Here is a 6,439-nt window from a genome sequence, read left to right as displayed (position 1 = left end):
CACCCAAGCTCTGTGCAGCAGCTTTTTCATATGCATGGCCTGTCCTGGCTCAAGCTTCAGACTTGCTAAAATCTCTCAAACAAGCAGCAGCTGGCATCAGTGGCCCCAAATCTATCAATAAACAGCCCAAGACCCAGCATTAGCACCAGCCTGCCTTCTTTACAGCTGGGTGCTTGGTCTCACCTGGGTACTTCCAAGCCCAACACAAGTAGCAGTCATCTGCAGATCTCTCTGTAGCTCCTGCTGGATGACCCCAGGCAGTTGCTGGCTTTGCACCTCCTGGGAGACACCAGAGCCAGTACACCCAATGGACAACTTCAGACCATACCAGATTACAACTCTACACATCCACAAGCAACACACTCAAGGGGCAGACCCAATGAACACCAAAGCCCACCGAAGCAAGCCCTGCTCCATAAGTGTGTCTCCTGCACAGCAGCTCTTCCACTGTAGTCACAGCTGGTCCTCACAGCCAATTAGCCTGGAGGTCAACTCCTCCCAGTGATGCCAATAGCAATTAAGGCTCAACTACAACAAGACTGTGCACACAGCCCACACAGGGGTGCACCTAGAGTGCCCAGCTCAGGTGATTGGGGAGGCTGAGCCACTGGGCCCTACAGGACCCCTACTACACAAGGCCACTCTACCAATTCCAGGAGATATAGTAGCTCTACCTAATACATAGAAACAAACACAAGGAAGCAGCCAAAATGTGGAGACAAAGAAACATGTCACAAATGAAGGAAATGGAAGCAAGCTAACTTACTAGATACAGAGTTCAAAACCATGGTTATAAGGTTACTCAAGGATCTTAATGAAACATTCAAGGGACTTAATTAGAGTTCCAAGGGACTTAGTGAGACTTTCAAGGATCTTTGTGAGAATAACAAAGACATGAAAAAGGACCAGTCAGAAATTAAGTGTACAGTAATTGAAATAAAGAATAATTTTTATTCAACAGTAGAATAGAGAATTAAGAGAATCAAATCAATGATCTAGAATATGAGGAAGCAAAAAACACCCAATCAGAAGAGCAAAAAGGAAAAAGAATAAAAAAATATGAAGATAGTGTAAGGAGCCACTGGGACAATTTCAAGCATACCAACATTTGCATTATGGGAGTACCAGAAGGAGAAGAGAGAGAGCAAGATATTGAAAACCTATTTAAAGAAATAATGACAGAAAACTTCCCCTATCTGGTGAAAAACAAATGGGCTAACAAGTCCCAAACAAGAGGAACCCAAAGAGGCCCACATCAAGACACATAATAATTAAAATGCCAAGACAAAGAGAGAATCTTAAAAGCAGCAAAAGAAAAGTAGTTAGTTACCTATAAAGGAGGGCCCATATGATTGTCAGCTGACTTCTCAACAGAAACTTTGCAGGCCAGAAGGGAGTGAGTGGCAAGAAATATTCAAAATGATGAATAGTAAGGACCTACAACCAAGATTACCCAGCAAAGCTACATTTAGAATTGAGAATCATTAAAGAGCTTCACAGACAAGAAAAGCTAAAAGAGTTAATCACCACCAAATCAGTATTACATGAAATGTTGAAGGTTATTCTTTAAGAAGAGGAAGAATAAGAATAAGAATAAGAATAAGAATAAGAATGAGGAGGAGGAGGAGGAGGAGAAGAAGAAACTATGAACAATAAAATGGACAATAAATACATTTCTATCAACAATTGAATCTAAAATCAAAATAAATAAATAAGGACTCTAATGAACAAAATAAACTGATGAATAGAGTAGAATCAGAGGCATGGAAACATGGAACAGACTGATGAATCTCAGTGGGAAGTGGGTGGGGAGTACAGGAAGAGATTAACTAAAGATCTTATATGATATATGCAGTACCTATGGACACAGACAATAGAGTGGTGACGGCCTGGGGTCGGGCAGGAACCAGGTGGAGAGGAGCAGTGGGGGGGAAAAATGGAGGACATCTATAATACTCTCAACAATAAAGATTTTTTTTAAAGAAAAAATAAAATATTAAAAAATCCCTATTATTTTTTATGAAGTACTTTATCAGCTACATAGACTGAAGAATTATTGCTGGGCACAAAGATTTACCTATTTTTGTAATGTTAACAAATGAATTACTCAACATCAGAATTGACAATAAAGTTATATGCTACACATAGCACAAAAATGTTAATGAGCAGGAAAGATGTCATAAGAACAATAAAATCTGAATTTGTTTTTATAAAAAGACAAAATGGACACTTAGCAAAAATGTAACTTACCTTATATTAGTCAGATGCTCTAAAGATATCTCTGAAAATTATCAACCATTATACTGCAAGAGCACATGGTATTTTTGTTTGTTTGTAATACCTAAGTGGCACACAAACTTTTATTTATTTTAATATCTAAACAGCACAATAACCAATGAATAAGCACCAACAATGCAGTAGAAATAAGTAAAATGTAAATAAATGTAAACAGCTAATAAATCAATGATTCCAAATCTCATTCATAATAATAGTAACATGCATCAAAACAAACAATAATGTATAATATTTTTCTTAAAAATTGACAAATATAAAAATATTTGATGATATATTTTTCTTTGTCCTTTCTAACATGATGAACTATCTCAGACACAAGCTCCCATTAGTTCAAAGAAAGGTCATCTTTAATTCAGCTCAACTCAACTCATTCATTCAGTCATTCTCTCCCTGATTCTGTGTCAGTTATCAGACAGAAACTGGCATACTGCCCCTGATAGCTCCCAAAATATAGGTACACTCTAATACCAATTTAGAGTTGTAAGACTTTCACATAATACTACATCAAATTTTTTATGAATAAATAACTAAAATTTCATAAAGAACTAGAATTTTACACTTCCTATTGCCTTTGTTTACCTTTGCTTTCGCATAGATCATCTCCATCTTTCTCTTCCTTTATATTTTCCTTTAAAAAAAGAGACTGTCTTTCTGCTTCTCTCTAAATTGTGGTATATCAGCCCCTGCATTATGGGCATTTTTGTCTTCAATGCTTTGTTGTGGGTGCACTATGGGTCCTGCTCATCACAGGAGGTTTAACACCATCTCTGCTTCTACCCAGTAGATGCCCAGAGGCATGACCATCAAAAATGTCTTCAGCCTTGCCGGTGTTGCTCAGTGGTTGAGCATAGACCTATGAACCAGAAGGTCATGGTTTGATTCCCAGTCAGGGCACATGCCTGAACTCGATCCCCAGTAGGGGGCATGCAGGAGGTAGCCGATCAATGATTCTCCCTCATCATTTTTTAAATTTTAATATTTACATAATAAACATAATTTTAATCACTAAGTTCTTCCTCATCACTGAAATATGTGCTTTTCTTTATCCTTGGGCATCTTGAATCATTAGAGGTTGAGGGATCCCCTGAAGTGGGTTTCCACTTTTTAGTTTTTTAATCATATATGAGCATTTATTCTGATACTGCCAGCAGTATGGGAGAGCAGCAGGTCATCCACAAAAATTTTCTCTGCCACCCCCATAAGCCAACTGCTTACACAGAGTAGGACAAGGAGTACATGGGGAAGTAGGGACTCCAGGTGTGGGGAAATAGGAGGCTGGAGTCCACTCTTTTTGTTTTTCTTCAGTTTTGGCTTGCTGGAAAGCTATGGCCTGACTGAGGCTGTGAAGAGTAGGATCTTCTCCTTCATCTTCACTTTCTTCTACTTCTTCAATTTCTTCTTCTGGTTCAGGAATTTTATTTTATTTTTTCTTCTTTTTCTCTGGAGGTTCGCATTATCCGAGCATATTTTTAGGACAGGCATAACTTAAGTGTCCACTTTCCCCACATTCATAGCCCTTAGATTTATCAAAGTCCTTCCGTCTTCAGATGAACTCAACTGCTCTTCCACTGTTAATAGCAATGCTTGCTTTTATTACTACCAAATAACATTGTTGTCTATGTCCCTGGTACAATTTTGTGCAGTCTTTATCCAAAAAGAAAATAAATGCAACACCTTTACTCTTTCTGGTATCTTTATCTTTCATTATAGTAACCTTTATAACTTTGCCATACTTGGAAAATATCCGGTATAAGTCATCGTTGGTCAGGGAAAAGGGCAAGTTGGATACATATACTGTGCTTTTACTTGGGGCCAATCCACCAGTCATTTCTTCAGGTGGGGCGGGCCCCGCAATCAGAAGAGCGTGAGGCTTGGGCTCAGTGGGGTTCAACTCCGACGACTCCTTGCCCCTCGTAGTGGCCTTGGCATCATCGCATCATCGCAGGGACTAGGAAGGTTCCAGGGACTGGGAAGGTTCCGGTACCCCGGACAAGAAGGCAGCTGCTGCATAGCCTCTTCCTGGCTCTCGCTAGATCCGGGCGCCGGCCAGGCAGGCGCATTTCTCTCATCATTGATGTTTCTATCTCTCCCTCTCCCTTCTTCTCTGAAATCAATTAAAAAAAAAAAAAAAGACTTCACCAAATGTTCCTTGGAGCAAGATTGCCCCTCATTGAGAAACACTAACCCAAATTCTCCTTAATATGGATTTGAAGTATATTTTCTTAATTTATTACATTTATTAAGTGCAAGTTTATCAATCCACTTTTTTTTTTTTAAAGTATGGATTTTGAGATAGAGAGAAAGGGAGAGGGAGAGAGAAACATCAATGGGAGGGTGAAACATTGGTCAGCTGCCTCCTGCACGCCCCCAACCAGGGATCCAGCCGGCAACCCAGGCATGTGCCCTTGACTTGGAATCAAGCTGGCTACTTGCTGGCGGCATGGGACAAGCCTAACCAGCTGAGCTACACCGGCCAGGGCTAAATCCACTTCCTTCATTCAGAGAATGAAATTAAACATGTTGTCATTATTATAAAACCTGAATGAAGTTACTTTTTACTTTTTATATAACTCACTATTCTTTTTTATGGGTTGGTCACACTTTATAGAAAAAAAAAGATTTTATATTCATAGCCTGAATAAAACTAGACAAGCTGATTATAAAATTCATATTAAAATAAATAAACCAAAAGAGTCCTCCTCCCCCCCCCAAAAAAAAAAACTTAAAAATAAAGAGATATAGCTCTACCATAAATTAAAATATTTTAAATTTACAATAATTAACATTATGGAACTGGCCAATGAAAGGACTAATTAGAAATGCATTTTTGTGCAACTTGGTAAAGCACAATTTAGCAATGGCTATCTACATTACAAAAGTATATGCCCTTTAATCCAGAATTTATAATTCTAAAAGTTTATTCCTACAGATATTCTTACATGTTTGCAAAATGAGACATGTAGAGGTTCTTGCAGATAGCATTTTTTAAAATATATTATATTGATTTTTTGCAGAGAGGAAGGGAGAAGAATAGAGAGTTAGAAACATCGATGAGAGAGAAGCATGGATCAGCTGCCTCCTGCACACCTCCTACTGGGGATGTGCCTGCAACCAAGGCACATGCCCCTGACTGGAATCGAACCTGGGACCCTTCAGTCCCCAGGCTGACACTCTATCCACTGAGCCAAACCGGCCAGGGCAGATAGCATTTTTAGCAAAATAGTAAGTCAACCTAAATGGCCTTTAGTAGGAGAATGATTAAACGAATACAGAGGAAGCACTACTACGAAGCTGTGAAAATGAGGACACGCTTTAGGTCGTGATGTGGAATGATCGCCAATATGGACAGTTGGTGAAAAAAGCCAGATGAAAACACCATGCTTAGTATATTACTATTTGTATGAAAGAGGATAAATATATTTAATATACACACACTTGTTTAAAATATATTTGGAAGAATACCCCAAAAAACTAAAAATATTAATTCTCCCAAGGTAGCAAAACTGGGTGACTGGGCAACAGGATTGGGAAAAAGTCCTTTCATTATATAGTCTTTGGTCACTTATGAATTGTGAACATTGTGAAGGTAATAGCTAATGAAAATTAATATGTAGCTAAATCAGGAGTAATGCTGACCTTTTGTTGTTGCAAAGAGCAGTCTTATAAACAATTGCAAAATGTTTATTACCACATATTTATATTTTTTAAAACAATTTTATTTAAAAATGTCTCAAAACCAAATTATTATTATTATTTTAATAATATGGTTTTATTGGTTTTTAGAGAGAGAAGAAGGGAAAGAGATAGAAACATCGATGAGAGAGAACATCATCAATCGGCTGCTTCCTGTATGCACCCCTACTGGGGATGGAGCCCAAAAACCGGGCTTGTGCCCTGACGGGGAATCCAATCGGTGATTCTTTGGTTTCTGGGTCGACACTCAACCACTGAGCCGCACCAGCTGGGCAAAAACCAAATTATTTTTGAAATGTCTGTTTTATAAAAAGATATGTCTTTTCCTTATAAATATATTCTCTTTTACTTACACAAAATAATTTCCCCTTTATTAAACCAGGAAATGAATGCACCAAGTTTCTATTTTCTGCTCAGATTCTTCTTGAATAGCAAAGAATTATAAGATACA

General features: G+C 38.2%; 1 pseudogene across 1 annotated transcript; it reads right to left on the bottom strand.

Annotated features, from left to right (window-relative positions):
- Positions 1-3,293: 3,293 nt before the first annotated feature.
- Positions 3,294-4,123, bottom strand: LOC308253851 (zinc finger CCHC-type and RNA-binding motif-containing protein 1-like; annotated as a pseudogene). The gene is made up of 2 exons: positions 3,532-4,123; positions 3,294-3,379 (listed from the first exon to the last, which is right to left on the bottom strand). The product of its transcript is annotated as a zinc finger CCHC-type and RNA-binding motif-containing protein 1-like (transcript).
- Positions 4,124-6,439: the final 2,316 nt, after the last annotated feature.

This window comes from Plecotus auritus, assembly GCF_963455305.1.
Source record: "Plecotus auritus genome assembly, chromosome: 7".
NCBI classification, from domain to species: Eukaryota; Metazoa; Chordata; class Mammalia; order Chiroptera; family Vespertilionidae; genus Plecotus; species Plecotus auritus.
The sequence above is the reverse complement of the archived record's forward strand: the minus strand, read 5'-3'. Positions and strand labels throughout refer to the sequence as shown.